Genomic DNA, 24,370 nt, shown 5'->3' with positions numbered 1-24,370 from the left:
TGTATTTGCTTCTTGAGAACTTAGCATTGTCAGAAGTTGACTTAGCCTAGAATGTTTTAGGAAGAGAGGAACAAATTGTGGAGGTTGGAGGGAGGGAAGGCTTCCTTGGGAAACAGTCAAAATGAGCCTGGAGGCAAGTGGGAAGTAGGAGCAGGTCAGGGGGCTCCTGAGGTCACTGGGGACCTATGTACTGAGATGAGACTGGGCGAGAAGGGTCTGGGGTGGGGCTAGAACTCTACCAGGGAGCCTCTGAAGTGTTTGAAGTGGGGTTGATGTAATCAAATTTGTGCTTTGGGAAGGCTGTCGTGGCTCTGTGTATCTGTGTGTAGCGGGGAAGAGGGGGAGGGTGCCACCAACTGGGGGATTATTAGAAGACCATTCACAGGCTGGAATATGGGCATCAGGGCTACTTCGGGATGGCAGGGGCAGTGTGGATGCCGGCTTTCCTTATGTGGGGCTTGTTAGCAGGGCTGCCCTAGAGGCACCTTGTGGCTGGAAGAAAACTGATGGAGGCCGCCAGGTGGACATTCCTCTTCTCTCCTTCCATGCCTAGTGTGATGATCTTAGCTCAGCCAACATTTGAAACAAAAGAGCTAATCTCCCGGGTTGCCCAGGCCTTTGTTGAGCTCCTTCGAGTGAGATCTGGTAGGATTTAGGTTTGTGTTCATATCTGGATGTTCACTTAGCTAGAAACGTCCTGTCATTTCGATTTCCATAGGGGTTTTTATTCCTGATAAAGACTGCTTTCTTGGTGAGAGGAAAATTAATACAGCTGTTGTCTTTTTCAAAAAAAATCATATATTTTAAGAACTTTAATATTCAAAAGAATAGGAATATAAAAATATTTAAGGAAGACATTGGTGTGGTTTCTTTGCTTTCTGAGCTAATGTGGAGTTAGAGCCATTGCATTACTTAGTAGCACATCCTTGCCAGTATTTAAAGCGCTGTTAGTGAGCGCCCCAGGCCCCACCTCTCAGAATCGTTAAAGTTTGCTCTGAAATAGTGAGGTCATAAAGGTCTTGTTTTCAGAAATCAAAAGGTTTTAAATACGCACCATAGCTCCATTTATAAAATAATAATAAGTTCATAATTAAGAAAGTGGAGGATAATTGATTTTTTTTAAAGCCTAAACATAAACTTTCTTGTGCTAATCTTGCAACTGGAAATTTTGAAAAGAAAAATCCTACTGCAATATCATCTACGTGGTATATATATATATGAGTTTCACGTTTGAAAAGTAACTGCGCAGTGGTTTTCAACGTCAGGAGCATTCCAGCTGAAATACTGGCAGTGGTGGCTGCTGGTTTTCAATGGAAGAGCCTAAATTTGCCTTCTTAGCTTTTTTTTTTTTTGTACTGAGAAGGTTGAGTAGTGCTTTGCCAGCATGATTTTCGGGCAATTTGAGGTCAGATGTCGTGTACCAGCAGTGAGATATTTCCATGCATTTTATTTTCTGGACATCACCAGGGCACATGTGGGGTTTGTGCCTGCAGGCTGGAATGCTGTAGGACTCCCTGATCCATCACCGTTATGTCCTGGTGCTGCTCCAGTCAGTGAATGATTTTCTGTGACTTGGAGGTAATGTGGTCTGATGGAGATGATCAGATGTGCAGTTAAAGTGCTATTAATTGAAATAAGAGTAACCTAGACACATTGCTCTAACAATACAGGATGAGGGAGGAGGATTGGCTGAGCTGCTTGCAGTGGGGTGTCTTCTCAGTTGACTCCCTCACCGTGATTCCTGCCAATATCCGCCCCAGCCCTGCACGGTAGTCCTGCTGAAGCAAGCAAGCACTTTGCTCAGAAACGCCCTGAATTTCCTTGTGCCTCTGTTTGTTGGCTTTTTTTTTGAAAGCACATTTTGCCCTTTGCTTAAATGCCATCCATGCTAGTCACCTCTTACACTCATTTTTCTGGACCTCGTCCATAAATAGCTGCTGAATGGATGAACAGAATGTAGTATCTCCATGTAGTGGAACATTATTCACACTTAAGAGTGAGTAAAAAAGAAAAAAAAAGAGGAGAATGAAAAAGCCACCTGTTTTGGGAATTCCACCCTGACTGTTCAACCCACACTTTTCCGTTTGAAACCCAATCACTTATGCTCCACTCTACTCTTTTTGATAGTACATACCACCTTCTAATAATCTTTAACGATTCCAAAAAAAAAAAAGAAAGAGATGCTGATACCACTTCAAAATATACAAGCCTTGATAACAGCATGTTACTTGAAAGGAAGCAGACACAAACGGTCACAAATTGTTGATTTCAGTGATCTGAAATGCCCAGAATAGGCACATGCAGAGGCAGAGAGCAGGTGATGGTTGGAAGGGGCTGAGTGGAGGGGGATTAAGGAGTGAATGCTAGTGATAGGGGGATTCTTTTGGGCTGGTGAAGTGTTCTGGAAATAGAAGGTGATGAGGGCTGCACAACCGTGATTGTGCAGAAGACTGCTGAGCGCTGTGTCTGGGAGTGCCTGTTGTTGGGGCATCTTTATTTTGTTCTCATCCTGCAATGTGAAGTGCCATCTTCTGCTGTGGTCATTCTACTCCTGTGAGTGGTGAGGGTCAGAGACTTTGTAGAGTTCTGTTCCTTTTCTCCCTCTGGCTGAGTGTAGGCAAAAAAATTTAAGCCTGAGAAAGTGCTCCATCTGCAGAAATGTCTTTCAGTTTTGCCTGGTGTAAAAATCTTGAGAGCTTTTAACCGTTGAGGCTAGTCTGTGGGGGTAAATAGCCCATGAAGCCTGGGTGAGCCCGGGAAGAGCCGGGCTTCCCTCCCAGACACGGGTGGGGATTTCACCCCCTTTCAGGCAGTGAAGGGCCCAGACCCGTGAGCAGAGTTGACAATTGTGAATATTTACGTGTATCCGCTGCTTCATCTTGGATATTAATTTCAAGCTGAGTCAGTTTGTGGCGGCAGCCTCATCCTACATCAGGAATTTATAGTATCTGCTCTTTGAGGTGAAGACCTGACAGACTTGATTATTTAACAGTCTGCCTTGAATTGATATATCAGATTCCTTTGTGAAAAGCAAAACAGCAGAAATACAGACGTCCTTTAATGCCAATGTGGCCTGGAACAGGTTTAGTCTCTGTGCCTCAGTGGCCTTATCTGTGGGTGGGGAAGATGATAACAGTGCTTCCCTCAGAGGAGCTGGTGAGGGGAGAGTGAGAAGCACAAATGGAGGACTTACACGAGATGCTCATAAATGACCGAATTTAGTGCTCTCCGCCTGGTGAGGCCTCAGGGGCAGAGATGTCAGAACAGAGCAGTCCTAGCCGGAGCTCAATACGTGATGGTAGCTGTTATGATCAGTATCACCACTGTGGGTTATCAGGTAGTTTTAAGACTTGGTAATATGATTTCATGAATAATGTTAAAAGACTAGACATCTCAGATCCAGTTTACATAGTCCTCAAGATTTCTTCTGAGAATTGGATGGTTTCTTCCCCATCTTAAATCTGAGATGAGTCTCTAAAAAATTCCCTATTCCTCCATCTTTTTGCTTTAATTCTCTATTTCTTAAAAAACAAAGTTTTTAGATGGAGTTACTGGGGACTGAACTGAGGGCCTCATGCATGCTAAGCACATACTCTCCCAAATGAGGTATAATCTCTTCCCTGATTTTTTTTTAAATTTACATCTTAGTTTTCAGAGGTTAGAGGCCTCTAATTCTTTTTCTGGAGACTTGTCCATGAACCTGTAAATCTACAATTAATGGACAAAATTTGTTTTATTAAAAAAAAATCTATAGAATATTCTGCAATCCATCCAAAAGGAAATTCTCATGGACTTAGAATGTTTCTCCTTTAAGGTGATATCTCCTGTTTGGTCGAGCTTAATTTATTAACTGCCATCCTCATCATCATAATGACCAAACTCGCTGTGAGTGGACGCCTAACTGAGGCTAAAATGCTTTGCTCATATTTTACTTCATAGCAGGTGTTTGATTGTAGGTATCAGTGTCTCCTTTTTTGTAGCTGAGGGATTGAGAGATGGGCCAGCTTGCCCCAAATCACACGCAGCTGGCGGTGGCTAGCTCGATGCTGGAATCCAGGCTGCACAGGATGAATTCTCAATTGCTCCTCTAATCAGCCTCCTGTTGAGTGTTTTCCCGAACTCCTGTGAGTCCATAAATGACCGATTTTAGCTATCTCAGCCTGATGAGGTCTTCAAAGGAGAGACACCAGTGAGAATGTGAGGCAGAGTGACATAAATTAAAATTGTACATTTTCACAAATGTTTTATTCTCAGGTAATGACTTTAAAGGTAATATTTTTTTAATTTAGTGCTTTGTGAGAACTAAAAACAAAACATTTAAAATAACTATTGTGCAAGAGAGAAGTGGTCTTTGAAAGTCCAACTGTTGCTAATGATGTTACTTTTTTTTTCTAGTGGTGTTTATTTACTGAAAAATTTCCAAACACTGAATTTGTTTTATATAGTCTTAGTATGAAAGAAAACTTTGTCAGTGAGTATTGTAAGTAAAATCCTTACTCTTTTCTTTCCTGATGATGAATATCTTAGTTGTTTACCTGGCTTAAGTATATTTCGTCATTTGTGAAATCTGAGTAATATGGTTTACCTTGTCTGACTGTGAGAGCTGGACGCCTTGTATACAAGGCACCGTATAGGTGCTTAATAAAAATGTGCTGTCACAGTGACTGATAGTTTAGAAGTATCAACTCTGAATACTAAAAAGGGTAGCTTATTTCTGATGCATATTCAATATGTATATATATGATATACATTAATATGGCTTAAAGTAACTAGGATTCAGTTTTTTTAAGTGCAGTATGAAGCTTTATTGAAATCTGTGTCATTCTAGTGAGACAGGGACTACTTAAATTGCCTTAAGCAGACGACCTTGAAGATTATTTACACAGAATGTGTATTGTTACAGCTCAGAATTCATGTTGCCGTGTAACCATCCATCAGACATTTAATTTCTCCGGATTCTGACCAGAACCATTAAGTTTAGAAAAATCCACATTGATTATTTTCTGGGAATAAGCTTCTCTCTTTTGTGATTAAAGAATATTTTGATTTTTTTCTGCACTCTTTTCAGGTTTTAAAATTTCAAAATTTTGATTTGACATGTCACTTTTTTAATAGAGAGAATAAAGCTCATGCTGTTTTAATATGTAAATAAATGTTTTTGTATTTCAAAAAACTTGTATCATTTCCTGGCTCTTTGAGAACTATTTTGCAAGATACTTAGATTACCTACTGTTGGAAAAATACAGACGTGACTTTTATGAATATAGGTGTAGTACAGTTCTGTTGGTTTTTACTACAGTGCAAGACATGAGACCTAGGAGAGCTTTGCTGCTGATTGCCAGGAGGATAGATCTCAGGTCTCAGTCTCCCCTCGTGTAAAATGAAGTGGCTGGACTGGAATCTTTCCACTTCTAAGATGAATTTTCATGAGCCTATGTCTTTTGTTTATATTTAGGAGTATTAGCAATATCAGATTAAATACTGAATACCCGTCCATTCCCCCGAAGCAAAGTGCAGTATATGCTACATAAGCTTCTAGTTATCTGATTCTCGTTTCTCATCCTACAGTCAATTTTTGTGTTGCATGTTTCCCGGCAACCTGGAAGGTCTTTTTAGCCATAGGTGGCGCTGTTGCAACTTTTTACAGTCTTAATTTTTCTGTTTGTAAAATAAGGCTTAAACAATGTGATTTTATTTTGATTTCTTTGCTTAATGCTTCAGAATAGCACAATGTCCATTATGTCTTTCTACCTGGAAAAATTTTTCTGCTTATATCATAGTTTTATTCTGTTATCTCGCTGTGAACATTTCAGACTTGCTGTGCAAACAATGGCAAAATCGGCCTTTTCTTCTAGTGTTAGAAACCAGTGAGCCGGGATTTTATAAAACAGCTAGAAGCTGCCTCTGGAGCACCATAAAGCTGAAAAGTGTGTTGAGTTCCCTGAGTATTGACCCCGCCGCTATGTGTTAATTGGTGGCAGTTGATTTGGTACATATATGAAGGGGTGTAGTTTCTTGACTTGGGTTTGCCTGCACGTGCTGCCACTGAACCACATGATCCTGAGTCAGCTCGTTCTGAGTTTTCCCCTCGTCTGTGAGAAGGGGACGCTCATATCTGCTTTGTAGAATTGTGAGAATTAGTAATTATGTAACGTGTTTAACACAGTGGGTACGTCAAGAGAACTCATAAACTTTAGCTGCTGTTTTGTGTGAAGCCATCATTTTATAGTCTTTGGTAATTACAAAGAAACAAGAAAATAAGAAAAGCTGATTTTATGATGAAAGATATTTGAGGAGGTTCCATAATTCCTACACCCATAATTTAGCATCAGCAGAGTCAGAACTGTTACACAGTCGCCCTGGACCAACGTTAAGCCACAGAAATTTTTGTTACTTCATATATGTTGGGGCCTAAGGGGAACCAATACTTATACACATGTTGTCTCCAGCAGCCAACTGAGAGGTGACACAAAAGAGTAGGCAGGCGTTAAATGTCTTCTTTGTTACTGATGAAGACACGTTCTCCATGAACTTCAGGGCTGTGGGTAAATGAGTGTCATGATACTGTGTCCCAGAAGTAGAGACTCACCCTGTCCCAGGTATCTCTGGGCCACAACAAGCCTTCCCTTGAGAGAATCTGCCCCATCATGCACAGGGCTGTTCTGCCATGGAGCTGAGCATCCAGGGTGCTTCCCTAGGGTGGCCAACACTGGAGGGAAAGGAAGGGTTTCACATGCCCTGCTTGTCTCCCTGGAATCACAACTCAATCTGTTAATGTGAGGAGGGCTAGCTGTGGGCCAGGGGTCAGGGCTGTGAAGGGAGTAGCACTCTGCATGGCCCAGAGGAGTGGGGAGGAGGTATCCCTTCCATCAGTTTAAACAGGTGGTGGGATGGAACAGAAGGGTGCACCCCAAGAGTTTATAAAAGGAGAAATAAAAATTTCCTTTTGGTATTAGTCTAGCCAGGAAACACAGAAGATGATTAGGAAGGAGACTTGTAAACCACTGTAATATTAATTTGACATTTGTTGAGCACCAAAAATGTGCTACACTCTTTTCTGAGCGTTTTACAGAAATGAATCCTTCAATCTTCTCAACAAGCGAGTAAGGAAGGTTTGATTGTTATCCCAGTTTTACAGTGTGGAAATTGAGGCACACAGAGGGTAAGTTGGCCAAGGTCACAGAACCAGTAAGTGGCAGAGCAAGTATTTTAACCCTGGCTGTATGGTATTGTGGCTCCCAGAATGGGCTTTGGGTGTTTAGATGTATCTGCATCCCTCGATTTCTGTACGTCTGTGCCTCAATTAGCCCAGAAAGGACAGGGAAAGGAGAGTTACACAGGTGCTCACAGTCGTGTCTCGGCAACTGTCCACGAAGAGTGCACCGTGATTAGCATTAATTGTTTTCCAGGCAGCAGATCTGTTGGTATAACAGAAATTTAGTCCATTGAATTAATCTAGAAATCCTTCCTGCTCTGCTTCTGTCCACACTTGCCATGTGACTGCCTGCCCGTGATTGTGCCGTGGAGGAGAACATATACTCATGGTTGAACTCTGATATTGTAGTCTGGTTCATAGTTTCACGTCTTCTGTTACATTAAAAAGTTAAATTTCTGGTTTCTTGTATCTGTGTCTCATGAGTTTGGTTAATGTGAAACCAGTCCATGGGAGCCCAGGGGTTATGACGGTATAAATTTTTAGCACGTTGTGGCACTTCTAGCTGTGCAGACCTGACTGGGGGATGTACGCCTTTCTCACTGATTTCTCCCAACAGCAGGGTCCTCTCACGGATGTGAGGCTGGGAGCTCTCTGAGTAGCTCAGTCAGAGGCCAAGTCCACCAATCAGAAAATGATGAAGTACCTGGAAGTGGGTTTAATAAAAGTAAAGGGCTTCCAGGTAGTCCGATGGGCTGTTCAAGAAATTTGGTGAAAAGCTGTCCACTGTCTGTGGTTTAGCTGCTTCTTTGCTGTTGAAAAGTCTGGAGTAGATGAAGGGATTTTAAAAAGCAGAAAGGAGTGATTTCAGGTGGTACGTCCACACCGGTGAGAAGTGATGGATGACCGCCACTGTGAAGCATAGACAGAGTCTTACAAACTTCATAAAACAGCTTCAAATGCTCTGCCATCTGAGTGCACTTCATATGGGGTCCAGTTCATCACTGGTCACGCTGTGAGGGCAAGTAACTGACGATGGCAGAAAGGACACGGAGGCATCAAAAAGTTCTCAGTCATGTTCCCTGTTTAAAGAATGTGGCACAGTGTATTATATTTGAGCTGGTTTTTCACTGAACAGTTTTTAGTGTTTTCTGGGACTCCCCAGTGCCCCAAGGTTCCATGCAGCTGGGTGTCCCCTCATTGCAGCTTCATCAGCGCTTGCCCTGGGCTGATGTGGTGTCATGGGAAGCAGGACGGTCAGCGTCCCCAGCTCCTCTGAGCTCCGTCTCCTCATCCGCAGAGCCTGGTTTCTCATCCGTGTCTACTTAGTAGGGTTGCTGAGAATCATCGTGTGATTTCTGGTTGTCTCTGTGACTGGCAAATAGCCAATAATTGATAGAAACTCTTGTTTTTTTATTGTAATTGTGTCTCCTAGATTGCAGTGGTTTTTAGTCTGCATTTTTTTATAACTTTACTCATTTTTAAATATGCCCTTATTTTATTTTATTTTTTTGAGGTACTGGGGACTGAAGCAAGGACATTGTGCATGCTATGCAGGTGCTCTACAACTGAGTAATACCCACCCTCCTTGTCTGCACTTAAAAATAAATATTGCAATACACAAAATAGCTCTTAAACTCCATCATGGGACCTGGTCTCTGTATAGGCAATTGAACACGTATACTATTTCAATAAGAATAAATGCTGTTGAGACATAGGTTTCTGAATCTGTTAATGTGCTTAAAAACGATCATAGCTAGTGATAAACACGAGACTTGGATCCAGTACTTCTTAGGGTATGTTTTGCCATCATGGGAAATTACATTCTACCGAGAAGGCTAATTGGGTCTCTTTGATATTTGGATGGTTTAGCAGGTGATCAAGGCTTTCCAAAGCTGACAGTTTTGTATTTTAATCTAACTACAAAGTTATCTTCTAGAAGATGGAAATCATAACCTTGTGAATTTCCCAGTAATCCAGGGGGTATGTGTCTGTGTCTGTGTCTGTGTGAACGTTTGTGTGTGTGATTTCAGGAATGTAGAAATAAGTTCCATATAGACTTCTGATATCTTTCTCTTCCAGTTCAAGGTATAAGCATATACTTACACAAATAAATTGATTTTCTTTTGTCATTTGGCATATTGGCGGGAATAAGAGGTTCTCATAGTTGTTTCAGAAGGGTTGGGAAGCATGAGCTTAGAAAACGGGAGGAGAAAGAGGCAGGGAGACACTTCACACTTTGTGCAGGATATGAGAAACAGTAGCTTTTCTTTTCTCTTTTCTTCTAAAGCAAACTGGCACTGAATTGTAACACACTATTACTCAGAATTGCTTTTCTAATCAGATACAAGTGCCTCAGATTTTTCAAGGCAACATGAATGATGAAATGTGTTTTAGCATTTATCTTTAAAAGTAGTTTTATTTCTCAAGCAAAAGACTATAGCCTGTTTCTTCCAGCGTCACAAGAAATACTCATTGATCTATGTACATGTTCTACGTGCTTATTTTCTTTGGGTTTTTTTTTTAAGTGCTTGTTTCATTGTGGTGTGAATGAATGTTTAAAATTTCTGGATTTTGATCTTTAGAAAATGCTGATATTTCAGAATTGTTAAAAACCTGATTGTTCTTTGGTCCTTGTTTGGTGGGGCACCCTGTTGATTAATCTTGTGTGTTAAAGAGAGAAATTCTTCCTCTAGCCTGCAGATCATTAAGTGTATGGTTTGCAGTATGCCTTTAAATTTCATTGAATGCATTGAACATGATTGTCCAGTGAATTTTGAGTTGACTCATAGTAATGACTTTGCTTTGTTTCTGTGGCTTTTACTCCTCTCCACAAGAGCTTGAATTCTCTGTTGCATTTTGTATACGTGTTCTTCACAGTGGAAGACATTTTTTACAGAGGTGGTTTTTCCTAACACCTCTGAATGCCTTCTGTAATTGATACAACCAAAATCTGTTATTTCAATGCTTAATTATTTCATAAACTAGTTTTTGGCTTAATCAGAAACAATGACAGAGTGATAATAAAAAATAGGAAAACTTTCCTTCCTTTGAAGAATAGAAATCAGGTGGTCAGGCTCACCCATGCTTTGTGCCTGACACACTTAATCTCATGTCATTGTGTATCATGATTCGGAGATGGAGTTGCTTCAGGTTTATTGATTTTTTGTTTTAACATTTGTTTTGAATTCTTTCTCCAGGCTTATGTATCCTGTTGGGTTTGTTGAAACTGTAGAAGGGAAACAAAAGCTTTTTTTGGTTTCCGGAGGCCTGAGTTGCTGATGATAAAGAGTTGAGGGTGGGCTGAGGAACAGAGTGACACTCCATCTGCTCCCAGCTGAAATTGATTAACAATGAAATCAATTAAGTGTATCGGTATTTGACCAATAGAAGTTAGCGAGCCCAAACTGGCTAGTTATGCCCAAAGAAAGTACTGAATTCACCTGCAGAATTAGGTGCTTTACCAAGAAGAAGCAGCTTAGAGCAATCAGAAAAATCAGTCCTATGATGAGATATAAAATAAATATAATATCTTTTATTTCTGAAACTTTTCTACGTTAAGTTGTGTAGAGCTAAAATTAAGTTTCAAGCACCAGGGGTTAACAGTGTGGGTGGTTCTGTATGATCATTATTCAGGAATGTGCCTAGACTCTGCTAGAGTGGCTGAAGCTGGCAGGAAAAGACCCAGAGCCAGGATTTGTCACCCTAGGGTGTCCTCCATAATGGTTCCATGTGGGAGCCCATGATTGGGTTAACAAATTTTAACAGACCCCAGCCGCCTGTCAAATTTAAGAAGAAAACATATACTTAGTAACTGCTTTGCAAGCAGGGCCCTGTGCATACTCACTCCTGTCTCCTTGCCTTAAAAAGCAGAGATAATGCTTTGCTTGCGTAGATGAGGTTTTAGATAGCACTCTGCTCATCGCAAAGCAATGACCCAGGCCCTCAGCTATAAAGGCTGGGCTTGTGTGCAGTTAGATACTCTATTATCCCCCAAACAAGGACCTAGCTGGTCTGGTGGTCTGCTTTGTAATTCACATGTCTAAAGAATGTATCTTATTCCCCTCACCCCATGACTTCCCTAAAGATACACTAAGCCTTTGTACTCATGGTGGATTCTACAATCTCTGTCTCATCCTTCTTTCCCCAAGTTCCTGCTTACTATCACACAACTGTTAATGACGTTTTCCTTTGATTATACACAATAAATGTGAGAGCATTTGAGAGAATCGTGGAGTTGGGTCCCTACGCCCTCTCGCTTTCTTGACTTTTTCCACAGAGTCTTGAGTATTCATTCCCTGTACGTAAGACTTCTGCCAGCCAGAACCCACAGTTCCAGGTGAGAAGGATGCAGGCTTTATCTCTCCTACCCGAGGGAGAGAGAGTAGAAAATTGAGATCTGCTCTTCCGTGGTCCCTTCCTGCCCCAGGTCTACTCCAGTTCACCTGCAGCCTTCTGGCCTCTGCTCACAGGGCCTCTGTCCCAGGACTGACAGCAGCCTTTTCTTCCCTTGTCAACATTTCCTGGGCCTTTTAGAAGTTGGTCTCTTCTGTGCAATACAACCCTGGCAGATGTGATGGTGGTAAGCGTGCTGGTGGGCAGTCACTTGGGGACTGCCAGGAGCCATGCTGATTCTCCTGAGTCTCATATTCGGGGTTACAGTACTGTCGAGCAACAGAGGAAGCCCTTTAACTTGAGGCCAGCTCAGCATTGCATCACTTTCATTTTATTTTTGAATTTTCAATGGAGAAATTATTTGTAGCAAACTGTTCCAGATTTTTGGCTGCCTGCTTTCCTCACCACCATTTCCTTGTTGGCTCTGGTGCTTGTTTTAAGAACCAGGTTTCTTCTCTGGTTATTTCTAGCAGCTGGGCTTGCCGAATCCTTGATCTGCATTTGAAGCAGAATGCTTCTTCGTGATGTCAAGCTGATTTTCCTATTTCTGAATATTTCGTGTACACTCAGCAACTCTTTCAAGTGAAATGCTCTTGTCCAATTCTGTTAACCCACATTTGCCGATCTCCTGCTTTCATGCTGAGGGCAGTTTCTTCTTCCTGTAATAAAAGTTAGCAATTTGCATTTACTATTTGAAGGTTCTGGCCCTAGGTGCTTTTGTCCTTAACAGTTTTAATACAATTCACCCATTAAAATGTACAGCGGTTTTTACTCAATGCCCAGAATTGTGCATCGCAGTCAATCTTAGAATATTTTCATCCCCCAACAGGAAGCCCTGTATGCACAAGCAGTCATTCCCATCTTCCTCATCCTCCCCCAGCCCCAGGCAGCCACTGTTCTCTCTCTGTGGATTTGCCTGTGCTGGACATTTCATGTAAAACAAGTTATTTCATGTAAATGGAACTGTCTATTGTGACTGACTTCTTTCACACTGAGTAACTTTTTCAATGTTTTTCCAGGTTGTGGCCTGGGTCAGTACTCTATGCTTTGCTATTGCTGAATTATATTCTACTGTATATCCGGGCCCCACTGTTTACCCATTCATCAGGTGATAGTCATTTGTGTTGTTTCTGCTTTTTGGGTGTGAAGAGTAATGGCACCGTGAATACTCCTGTAGGAGTTTTTATGTGGACATTTGTTTTCAGTTCTCTTACTTGTGTGACCAGAGAGCAGAAATGCTGGGTCATTCATAAACCAAATGTTCAACTCTCTGAGGACCTGCCAGGCTGTTTTCTAAAGTGGCCACGCTGTGTTACATCCTCACCAGTAAGGGCTGCGCGCTCCGCTTCCTCTGTGTCTTCATTAGTGCTTGTTACACATTTTTTTATTATAACCTATTGTAGTGAGTGTGAAGCGGTTTCTCCTAGTGGTTTTGACTTGATTTCTTTTACAGCTAATGATATTGAACATCGTTTGATTGTGATTATTGGCCATTTGTATATTTTCTTTGAAAAATACATTTTCAGATACTTTATTCACATTTTAATTGAGTTCTCTTTTTCTTGAGTTGTAGGAGTTTTTTCTTTTATTTTATCTGAATACTTAATCAGATAAATAATTTGAAAAAATTTTCTCCTCTCTGTTGTTTTTTCACTTTCTGGATGGTGTCCTTTGAAGCAAATTTTTAACATTTGATGAACTCCAATTTATCACTGTTTTCTTTGTTCCTTGAGCTTTTGGGGTAATTAAAATCTGAGGTATTTTATTTAAACTTTTATATAAAAAATAACTTAATTCTTAAGACCGTTCTAGGAGATGGGTGCTGTGGTTGTCCACAGTCTATGGATAGGAGACTGAGTTGCAGAAAATTTCACTGAAATATCAGTGTCACAGCTACCCAGTGCTGTGGGATTTCAGACCCTCATGTTTGTCCCCAGCATTTGTGATCTTCACCACCATGCTCCACTACTGCCTGGAATCGTTAATGAAAAAGTTTTCCTTTTTTGATTTCTTGATTGTTTGTTTTCTCATTGGGGAACTCACCTCTTCATTTTCCTTGTAGAGATCTGTGTAGGTTTATTTTAGGTCTCATGTACTTATTTATTACTCAGGCTCCAGTGATGATTGTGCCTAGTTGATCTAATCAATTCATGCTCAAGTCTTTCCTGCTCATGACACTAAAAAGAGAGTCATGATTTACATAATGCTCAAAGAAGAATGTACTTGAGTGATTTTATTTTTCTAACCAATCAAACCAATCAAATAAAAACCCGGTGTTGGAACAGATTATTAGCCCTGCAGAATAGGGTCACTGTCTTCCTTGTGTTTCATTTCTTTTGTCACAGTGTCTGGATAGTGCCTTGCTGTCCAGCAGTTTTGTGAGGATACGGTGCTCGTGAATCATTGTAAGGAAAGAATTTTGACAACAGACTGTGTTGTTCGTTTCACGAGGGAAAAGATCATATAGAAATACTGCTCAGATTTATTTTAAAATTAAGCTTGGTGTTTTGAGAAGGGTTCAAGAAACCATACAAAAATCTTTTTCACTAATTTTAAATCTATCTTAGACACATTATGCTTACATAGCAGAGTAACTTATCAACTAGCCTTGACAAGAGGAGTGTATTATTGATTATCTATTTTAGTTGAAATATTCTACCTGGGATAAAGTAATCAGTGCCCATAAATGAACAAATATGTTCGTATTTCTATGCAACATGGGAGCAGACTTCATATCTTTCTATATAATATATATGACTGTGTGTTTTAATCTGTCTGTCAGTGTTTTTATAGTTTTTCAGCAATGTTGTAACTTTAGAATTCTTCTAAGGAAACCACCCCAAATTCTAGTGCAGTTTGTAGTGTGTATCCTGTCTTATGCATGGGATTCCACTGTCCCCTCTGTGAGGAATTTCCTCTCCTATTGAGTTAGTAGCAGAGTTAAAGGAACTATGATTTCTAGGCCTTTGATCTCCATGTGTTTGCAGTTGGCTGTCAATCAAGATTTTCCCTTTCTTGAGTTTTCATTGTTCAATTAGAATTTTGGAAATAACAATTAATATGTTGCAACACTCTCCCTAGAAACTTGATGTGTTTGTGCTTTTCAGGTTCCAATTTACGAAAAATGTAAATGCACTCTTGTTTTTAAATAGTCCTTTTTCACTAGATATTTGTTTTCATCTTTATAGTCAAAATATTTTTTTCCCAATGAATGAATCGGTTTGCATGTTTTAAAAAATACCTTACTTTTTATATTTCTTATTCTAACAGGTATATTCATTGTACAGAATTTAGAAAATAAGGATAAACACAATTATAACTTAAAAATGGCCTCTAATCTCACCTGGAGATACAGTTGTAAGGTTTGAAATTGAGAATTACAAGTCCTCTCAAATTGTTCTTCTATTTCAACTACGGTTTGGTTACTGAGATCCTCGAATTCCCATATGAATTGTAGGAGCAGATAGTCAGTTTCTGCAGAGCAACCCGCTGGGATTGTGATCGAGTCCACGTTGAATATATGGATCGCTCTGGGGAGCACTGCCATACCAAGAATGCTGTCATTTGATCCAGGAATGTGCGTGGTGTGTCTGTCCAGGTATTTAGGTCTTCTTTAATTTTTTTTCAGCATTGCATAGAGTTTACATTGGATTATTTTACTATATTTTTTGCCTTTATACTGAGGACAAGTGTGCAAGGTACCGGGATCAGAAGTGTATTGGAGCTCCGCAACTTGCTGCCACCGGACGCTGTGCTCTTGCTTCGCCCACTGTACAATGCTGCACAAAATAGGACCTAAGTAACTCTCTCTTGAAAGAATGATTATATGATTGCTGGATGATGTTTGAGAGTCCTTGTGATGATGTATTTTTCCCAGAATTTCCCCTCTTCTTAACTATGCCCTTTCTCTTCCTTTCCTCCAGCCTGGGTTTCAGTCTGCCTGTGGCATTGATTTTCCTTGTCTGTGGACTCTTCCTTTCACTAGTTCATGATAATGTTACATGTGAGATGTGGAAACTTGCTAGATGTCAAGAAAGAGCAAATCCATTGTATGCTAATATTTTTAGAGTGTGTTATTGTTTTATCGATTGAAATTAAATCAGGCTGACCCATTGAGCCATCCCCTGAGCTCTTTTTGCCTTCCTACAGGTGATACTGCTCTCGTTGCTGCATGTGCCCTTCCCCCAGACTTGGTTTTGGAGTTGAGTAAGTCACCATCACTGGAGCCCTCTCTTTAAATGATGAAGAGAACACTTGCTCTTTCTCCCTGTTTGGGGACTTGGATGAGATGAGGTAACAGATAAAGAATGGAGCCCCACCTCATTCTGACCCCCGCTCTTTCCGTTCCTTTCTCCAGGGGAAGAGTACAATACAAAAATATAAAGATTGTGAGCTAATGAGATAGACAAGACAACCGATCATTTATTAAATACCCTTTCATGCCAGAAACAAATGTATTATACACACAAAAAGCACATAAAGTACTGTAGTACTGTGGTTACAAACGTGGGTCCGAGTTCGAGTCCGGGTCTGGAGTGACAAGTCCTGTGAGATGGAGAATTGGTGGGTCGGCTTAGCCTCTCCTGGACTTGTTTTCTGTCCTGCAGAGATGGGGCTCGCTAGGCGTCCCTCCCCCGTAGAGGTGCTGAGGGCTGTAAAAGACGCGTGTAGGCAGACCGAGCACAGCTGCTCTTTCCTCGTAAGTGCAGGATAGCATAGCTTTTGCGGTGATGGCTTTATGACCACACCGTGTAGATTCTCAGTGCTCCGAAGGGATGCCTTGCGAATTGGAGATGGGATTCTCACTTCTGTAAATACCCAAGGACTGTGTTATTGGGCCTTGCTGATTTGACTCTATTCTTTAGAAAGTACATAATGTAGATATATTTTTCAAACATGCATGCTTTTTTTCTTTTATTATTTATACTTCTACCCTCTCATCTCTTGGTGTGACTTTTCATGGAATCCAGGAAACAGTCCTAAGCTACCTGCCTCTTCACACTTCTCCGTGGTGGTTTCCTTCCCTGACTAGAAGAGGGTTTTGCATAGGTAATTTTGATTGCTCCCCTTCTCTTGGAGACTCTCTGTTTGTCTGCCCATCTCTCACCTGTCCATCTGTCCATTTCTCTACCCACTCATTCTTCTGACTTGTTCCAAGAAGCATTTCAGGCAGCTTACAGAAGAACAGATACCAAATAAACAGGTGAGAAAATGGGGCCAAGTTCATACAGTGAGGCTAGGAGTTGAGTCTGTGTGAGATTTGCAGGCGTGAGACACACGCCTCTGCCTTGTGACTTATAAGATAGACAGCATCAATGTGCCTGAAGTTCCCAGCAGACACAGGGAAACAGGGTTTGTGGAAGATGCTCATTGGCTGTGAAATAAATAAGTGGCTTAGTAGAAGCCCAACCTTTCCAAATACTAAGGATTAGGAGAATATTTTAGTGTCTTCCAAAATCAAAGTATTGCATCTTTTCTTTTTCAGAGTCTTATGTATAGTTGGTTTACATTCTATACCTGGAAAATTCTCCAAAACTTCTGCCCACGTGAGTCCCATGACTCGGGAATGGGGTGGTTCTGCTCATTAACGGGTGTTGGCCAGAAACGGAAAATGACAGCCTCAAAGGAGCCTGGGATTTATCAGTTATGTTTTTTCAGTGCTGTAGATTTCAGAAAATGCTTTCACCGTTTCTCTCCATCTGAGGCAGCAGCGTGCTCTCTTACCAGCATCAGAAGCTCAGGGCCACGGGATGGTGGGGTTTGACTGCACTGACGTCAAGACAGCTGAGCTAGTCACTGCAGGCTTGGTGCTTTCACGTAGTGCATTTCATGTTCTTTAATTGGTTTCAACAAGTAGTTAATTAACTGAGTTAATTAACATTTAATAAATATGATGCTTTGTTGAAAAGACAGTCATAGGCAGAATATAAGTTGTGAACACTTTAAAAACGGTTTCATTACTGAAATTTCAGTAGGGAAGATTCAGTTTATCTTATTTACGCCTCTCTTTAAAAGTAACAAAGAAACAAGACAGAAAAAGCAGAGGATGATTTCTGTTCTTCCTCTCAGCTTGCAGGTGCCTTCACCTCCAGTGGCATCCATCCAGACACCAGCACTGACACTGGCCGTGCTCAGAATTGCCTCAGCCCTGAAGACACAACTGACAAATAGAAGGGGGGGCGCCCTGTTACAGGGGGTGCTCTCACTTTGTGGGTCCTTATGTAACTGCGTGGTGTTATTCAGGATCGCCCTTTCTACACTGCGTGACGGTGCTGCGGTGTCTCCTAGTTATTTGTTTATGTAAGTACTCGTGTGTTTTTTCCAATGTGTGGTACTAGACATCAAAAAATGCTTTTTTCAGGTGAAAAATAGTGTGTATTTAATATAAAAGTCTGAAAAAAGTGTCAAAAGTGTCTATCTTGTTCCCAGTACTCAGAGATAATAATTAACACTTTAACATCTATTTTCTGTTCTTTTCATCAGTGTGTATTACCTCTGTCATAAAAACCAGCGAGCACTGTGTGCCTGTTTTCTGTATGGAGACCTCCATTTTCCATTCGGCTTATTACACATTTTTCTACAATATTCTATCTCCACTGGCATGATTTTTAATGACCAGTATAGCATTCTGTCTTGTGGAGGCATCGTCCATTTTACTTTGGACTTAAATAAACTTTTAAACTCCAAGTATACTTAACTGAAATACTGAAAAGAGAACTGTGGTGGTACCGAAAGTCCCCTACTTCCCTTCCCCTTATTTCCAGAGAGTAAAAACTGCTGACAATATGGAGTATGTATTTCATGACCTTTATGCCTATGTCATATATATATACACATACATCACGAATATGAGAAATCTATGTATATGTGAGTGTATATATGCTTTATTGAAAAATAAGGCCATACTATATGTTTTCTGCAGCTCGGTTTATTCACTCAGGTATATATCATTGACTTCTTCCCCCTCTAGTCTCACCCGGTCCTTTCAGATAGAGTAGAGGGTTTTCCTGATGTGCAGGTTTGGTCTCGTGTAAGGACACCTTTCGTGGGAGAGTACTGTGGACAAGGCCTTGGACCACGCCGAAACGCCGGAACTTTAGTGCCCACAGCTCGCCGTGATTTACCGCATCATTGTCTTGATGGTAGACACTTAAGTTTTCTCCATCTTCCACTGTCAGAAAGGGTGTTTGACTGGAATCCTTCTTATACAAACATTCCTGCGATCTTGTATAAGTATTTCTCTAGTTAAGGTTTCTGGAAATTTAGTCCTTGGATGTGACAACTACATAAATCACAGGCTCCTTTCAAGTGAATCTAGAAATTCCTTCTCCTTTGGGGAATGAAAAGATGTAGAATAACTTATGTAACCAATTCTCTATCGCTGGATATGATTTCACTTCAGCTTTTCTTCTCACCATTTTAAACAGTGCTGTGTAAATGCTCTGATGAGTACATCTTTTTGAACTGATTTTTTCTAAATGAAACGATTCCTAAAAGTGGAGTTCAGCCTGTGTGTACACACGTTTTTCAGAGTTTACATATCCATTGACATGTCGTCCTCCAGAAGATCGCTCACAGTTTGTTCTCTCAAACATGGACACTAGCTAGAATATCTTTTAAAAATATGTGCCAATATGATGAGCAAAAGTACTTTTTCATTGTTTTAATTTACACTTGATGACCAGTGAGGTATTGAGCATTTTTCACTCATTAGCCATCTGACTTTTAAAAAGTGAATGATCTCTTTTGTCCGTTGAACACATTTAAGTGAGGGAGCTTCTTGTTGCTTTGTGACAGCTCTATATATATTATGAACATTAACCCCTTGTCTTCATCAAGATGTATCAGAGAGCTTTTCCTTGTCATTTTTTGCCTTTCATTTTGTTCAGTAGGTTCATTTTTGTTGTGGCCCAAAATAATCTTAAGATAGTAAATGTCTTCTTTTTGGGTTTTATCCTTGATATTATTCTTAGAAATACTTTCTTATAACGGTATAAATTTCTTCTGTAGGTTTTTTTAATCTCTAAGATGGAGATGATAATGGTACTTGTTATAGTGAGGAGAAGTTGAATTAATATGAGCAAAGAATTATATTCGCTGTTATTAGTACTTTCTAATATTCACATCACTTTCTGTAATTTTTCTTGCGGTCATTATGACTGGAATAGAATTTGTTCTTTCCAGGGGATTCTCTGATTGTCCCAAGACAATTATTGAATTCATACTTTGCTTTTTAACTTGAAATCACACCTGTAAAGAATACTTATGTACACTAGAGTCTCTTTTTGAGCTCATGGTTTATTTCTGTCAATCTTACTTTCTTACTCTAGCACTATATCTTACATATTGTAAAAATATATTTAATATCTGACAGTGCGATTTTTTTTGATTCTCTTTACCATCCCATATTTTCTTGGCTAGTATTATGACTTTATTATTCCTGAAGAATTCTAATATAATTTTTCAAGTTAAAAAAAAAAGAAGTGTTGTCATGGGATTTTTTAGTAATTTTGAATTATATTTAGGAGAACGTACATTTTTTCAAAACTGCTTTCCTCCATACAAAATGTTGATGTCTCTACTTTCACACCTCTTACTTTACCCCACAGTACAGTCCTGTACTTTCTCCATGTACAACATGGGCATTGTTTTTGAGTTTATTCCAGATTATTGTTGATGATTTTGTTAATTTTTTAAGTGAGAATTTTTTGCTATTATATTTTTTAACTGTTAAAACTGACACCTAGGAAGGAAGATTCGGTTTGTAAATACTCACTTTGTAACTTCTCATTTAAAATTGTAAGTATTAAGTACTAGTTACAGAATCCTTTCTTTTCTGTTTTTAAAAATTTGTTTCCAAGATTCTCAAAATGGTCATAGCAAAGTAGTATAGATGAGGAGACAGATGGAGAGAGGTAGTGTGGCTCATGTACAAACTGTGAGCACTTTCATGGCTGCCTTTACGCTGGAAAAGCCACTGAAGAGTCCAGGATAAACCAGGGGTGGCTTTGTATGCAGTTGAAAGCCAGCTTTCCTGCCTGGTGAAGTCTGGTGGGCATGGCAGGTAGATGATCAAGGTCGAATGGAGGTTATTGGCTGCACAGAGCGCTGTGTCTGAGAACTGGAGAATATCACCATGGGAAATGCTTGGTGCCAGGAACAATGCAGAGGAGCTGGGGACCCTGTGTGTTAAGGATTTTCCAGCCCTGGGAGTGGGAAGATCAGACTCTGCATTCAGATCTGAGTTTGAATTCATCCTCTTTAGTTTACTTGTCCTCTGACTTTTGTCAAGCTATATACCCTCTTTCACTTCCTGTTTTCTTATCTCTCAAAATAGGAGAATTACAGCCTGCTGCTAGATTGTTTGGTCAGGTTAAATAATTAGCGTCTATAAGATGCCACGTACAGTCACAAGCTCAGTGAGAAATGGGCTGTCGGCTGTTCTTCTGCAACTCAGTGCTTGACAAGACATGGGGGAAAGCCAGTCCCTAATTTGTGTGTGATGCAAGTAGGAACAAAATTAATGACTTGCCTTTCCCTAGCAGTATTCTTACAACTTTGCTTCATTTACTTCTTTCCTCCTTTCCTTTCCCCTTTCCCATCCTCCACCAAAAGAGCCTGAGACTCTCTCAGAATACTAGATTCAAATTAATTTAAAGGTTGGCTCATCCTCATGAAATGATAGTAACATAAAGAAAATCTGTGCACATCCCAGAATACATTGTATTTGATTTACAAACACACGCGTGCACACACACACACACACAATCAGCCTCCCTCCCACTTGCAGAGGGAGAAGGACCACTTTTTCTGAGTTTTCACTCACTGAGCGTGAGAACAGTGTCTCTTACACAGACGTTCACCAGGCTTCGTGCATGGTGTTTTTAATTGAATTTCTGCTTTGTAGCCATAGATATAGTCTCCTAATAGAAGAGAGAAAGTGGAGACATAGACATTCTGCTGAGATATTGGTGTCATCATATTTTAGTTGGAAAGGACTTAAGACAGAATAGAGTCGTAATATATTATGGGTGAGAATCCATGATGTTGTAACTTGGACAAGAACCTGGACCTTCTGCCATCTTGTCCACAAGGGTGAAGAGGCAACTGGGCAGGGAATGGTAGGGATCCTTCTTGCTTGAGTTCCATGTTCTTGCTAGTTTTCATTGCTCAGCTGCCTTTAGTTTATGTACATGAGGCCTCTCATGGGAAGGTCACTCTGTCCTGATAGATTGAGTTTCTTATCAGCAAAAAGCTCTGGACCCACTCATATTTCCCAGAGTTTTCTGCTGACCTGCTGACACTTTATATAATTGAGACTTAAGAAAATACTGAATATAAAATCCTTATTGTTATTGTTTGCCCTCAAGTTCCATAGGAATGGGGTGCTGTCTCAGGCTGTCTAAAGCCAGATCCGAACAAAGATAAGGTGACAGGTTGTGCTGCTGTTCCTCCACAGTCGAAGGGGATTTCCACCTTAGCTTTATATTCAAGGCAGATGAGTTCAAATCTTGCCTTTACCAGTTATTATCTTTGTGAATTTGGGGAGAAACTGTACTTTCTTGTGTCCAAATTTGTTTATCTGTAAATAAGTTCAGTATTTATTTTAAGGTTTCTGTTTTAGAATTGAATGAGCTAATTCCCTCATTTACACCTAAAATAGCGATCGCATGGTTCTATGCTGGTGCCTTGGTAGTTGATTACTAAGGGACACGGCAGTGAGAATGGGGGTGGGGGGCCCCTGGATAATAGAGCTTATATTCCAGGATATGCTTGTAAAAGACTGGATGTGCAGTGGATTTTTAGTAAATATCTACTCCTTTCCTAATCTGCATTGATTGTGTATATATCTTTATACTAATATATGAACAATTTTTATTGCAATTTAAATACCTTTGTAGTATTTACAATATCTAGCTATAAAAATACATGATATAAAATGATTTGAATTTATTTTCTTTTCAATAAGCAAAACAAACTAAAATAGAAAAAAGTTTTGAAGGAGTAGAAATAATTTTATTTCTGTGGAATCAATTCCTTATAATAGGTTTTTTGTTCGTGTTGTTAAAAAGCATATAAAATTGATAGATTGTGACATACTGGAAATGAGGAAACAGTGGAGACATACTACCTCTAAGGCAGTCAATTTGTTACCAAGTCCAAACTCGTTCTGCTTGCTGCATGACAGGCCAATAAATCGGGAGATGAGATGTTGGAGTAAGGGAAAGAGACTTTATTTGAAAAGCTGGCAGGCCCAGGAAATGGCATATTGTTATCCAGTAGAACTCTCATCCCCAGGGCAGAATTCAGTCTCCTTTTATACCAAAAAGGGGCAGGGATGTGGCTGGTTGTTGCAATCTTCTTGTTGTATGAATTGTTTGTCCTTGAAATCCTTTGTTCCTGCAGCTGTCCATGTGGGTCAAATTATGGTGCCCCCGTATAACCTCCAAAAAAAAGAAAGGTTATTCACTATTTTACAACTTGCCATCTATACATAAGTGTAGAAGAGCAAATATTCTTAAAGATCAGAGCCGGGAGAATAGGCCCTCCTGGATATTTCAGGCTAAAGGCAACTTTCTTTTACAAAAGGTGCAGAAACAGCAAGTCTGAGCCTAGAAAACAAGGTACAGGATTAAAGCCAAACGAACACATCTAACATGGAGTGAAATTTGTTCTTTCTATTACAATTTCTTTTTCTCCCTCATAAATAATTCTACTAAGAAACATGAGCAATTTTTTTATTTTTGCTTCTTAATAAAGGACTACAACTATATTTTAGTGAGCAGGGATGCTGTGCGTGCCTTGGGGTCACAGCAAACTCTTATTGGGGGTGGTCCACCCTGCAACATGCCTGATGCCCTGTGAGTGTTGGTGAGGGTCTCCCTAACAAGGGGCTCTCTTCAGGAACCACCATATGGGCGTTGACCTCTGGCACCTCTTTTTCAGCTGCAGGAAATTTTTTCAGATTCTATGATAGAAAAATCACTCCAGCTGGGGATAATCAGGGAATAAAGGAAGAGGAAATGGGCTTGAAGTAGAGTAGAAGAGAAGGACAGAAGCTCAGGGAGCCTGGGGGCTTGGCAGCGGGGCCTCGGGAGAGAGAGGAGCAGAGGTGTGGATGGGACCGGCTACGGAACAAGCTCCTGCTGCTTTCCCTGCACCCAAGCCACACAGCTTTTAATAGGGCCCAGGACTCTCTCCTGTCTGGATGTCACTCTGGGCAGAACCTTGAGAATTGAAGGTAAGGGGTGGGCAGCACTCACCTAGGGGGTCACTGAGGACTTTGGTCAAGTCCACATTGACTTTTCCAGTCATGTGCCTTCACCTGTTCTTTATCTCAGGATCTGAGAAGCAGGAGCAAGGAACTCAGGGAGAGATCCAGGAAGATACCTGACTGTGTTAAGAGACGACATTCACAGTGACACTGGGAGCGAAGACACTTGCAGCAAAGTAAAATAAATTCACAACTATTGCATCAGAGCTGCAGGTGTGAGAGAGCCTAAGCCTGTCTCAGTGTGCAGGGGACAAGCGGAATGGAATGGTAAAATTAACACTGACAATTGAAATTTTGTTAAATAGCCTGCTACTTTTAATTTTATCACTTGAATGTATGCAGGTGTATTTCTATGAGCATTTATAGGTTCACACAACCCCACCAGCCCCTCTTGCCCCCATGGGGGATGGGATTTCTCAAGCACAGTGCCCCTCCTGCTTGCTTGGGCCACGCTGCGGGTCCTCGCCTGGGGACGGCCTGCTACAGGACACTGAGTCCCCGAGGCACGGCCTGGGATACATGACAGGAACATCTTTGCTCTTGGCTGA

At 40.5% G+C, this 24,370-nt stretch overlaps 1 protein-coding gene and 1 long non-coding RNA gene across 2 annotated transcripts in view; one reads left to right on the top strand and one right to left on the bottom strand.

Annotated features, from left to right (window-relative positions):
• LOC140701209 (trafficking protein particle complex subunit 9-like) overlaps window positions 1-24,370 on the top strand; it is a 722,564-nt gene that overhangs the window by 569,417 nt on the left and 128,777 nt on the right. Inside the window, exon 13 of the mRNA XM_072976650.1 lies at window positions 17,625-17,782. The gene's annotated coding sequence lies outside the window, so the exon portion shown is untranslated. Of the gene's footprint in view, window positions 1-17,624 lie in introns of the transcript that reaches the window.
• Window positions 1-24,370, bottom strand: part of LOC140701223 (uncharacterized) — a 60,968-nt gene that overhangs the window by 24,220 nt on the left and 12,378 nt on the right. The window lies entirely within an intron of this gene.

The sequence above is a fragment of the Vicugna pacos genome, chromosome 14, assembly GCF_048564905.1.
Source record: "Vicugna pacos chromosome 14, VicPac4, whole genome shotgun sequence".
Classification (NCBI taxonomy): Eukaryota; Metazoa; Chordata; class Mammalia; order Artiodactyla; family Camelidae; genus Vicugna; species Vicugna pacos.
Note: the sequence above shows the minus strand (reverse complement) of the source record. Positions and strands in the feature narration are given on the sequence as shown.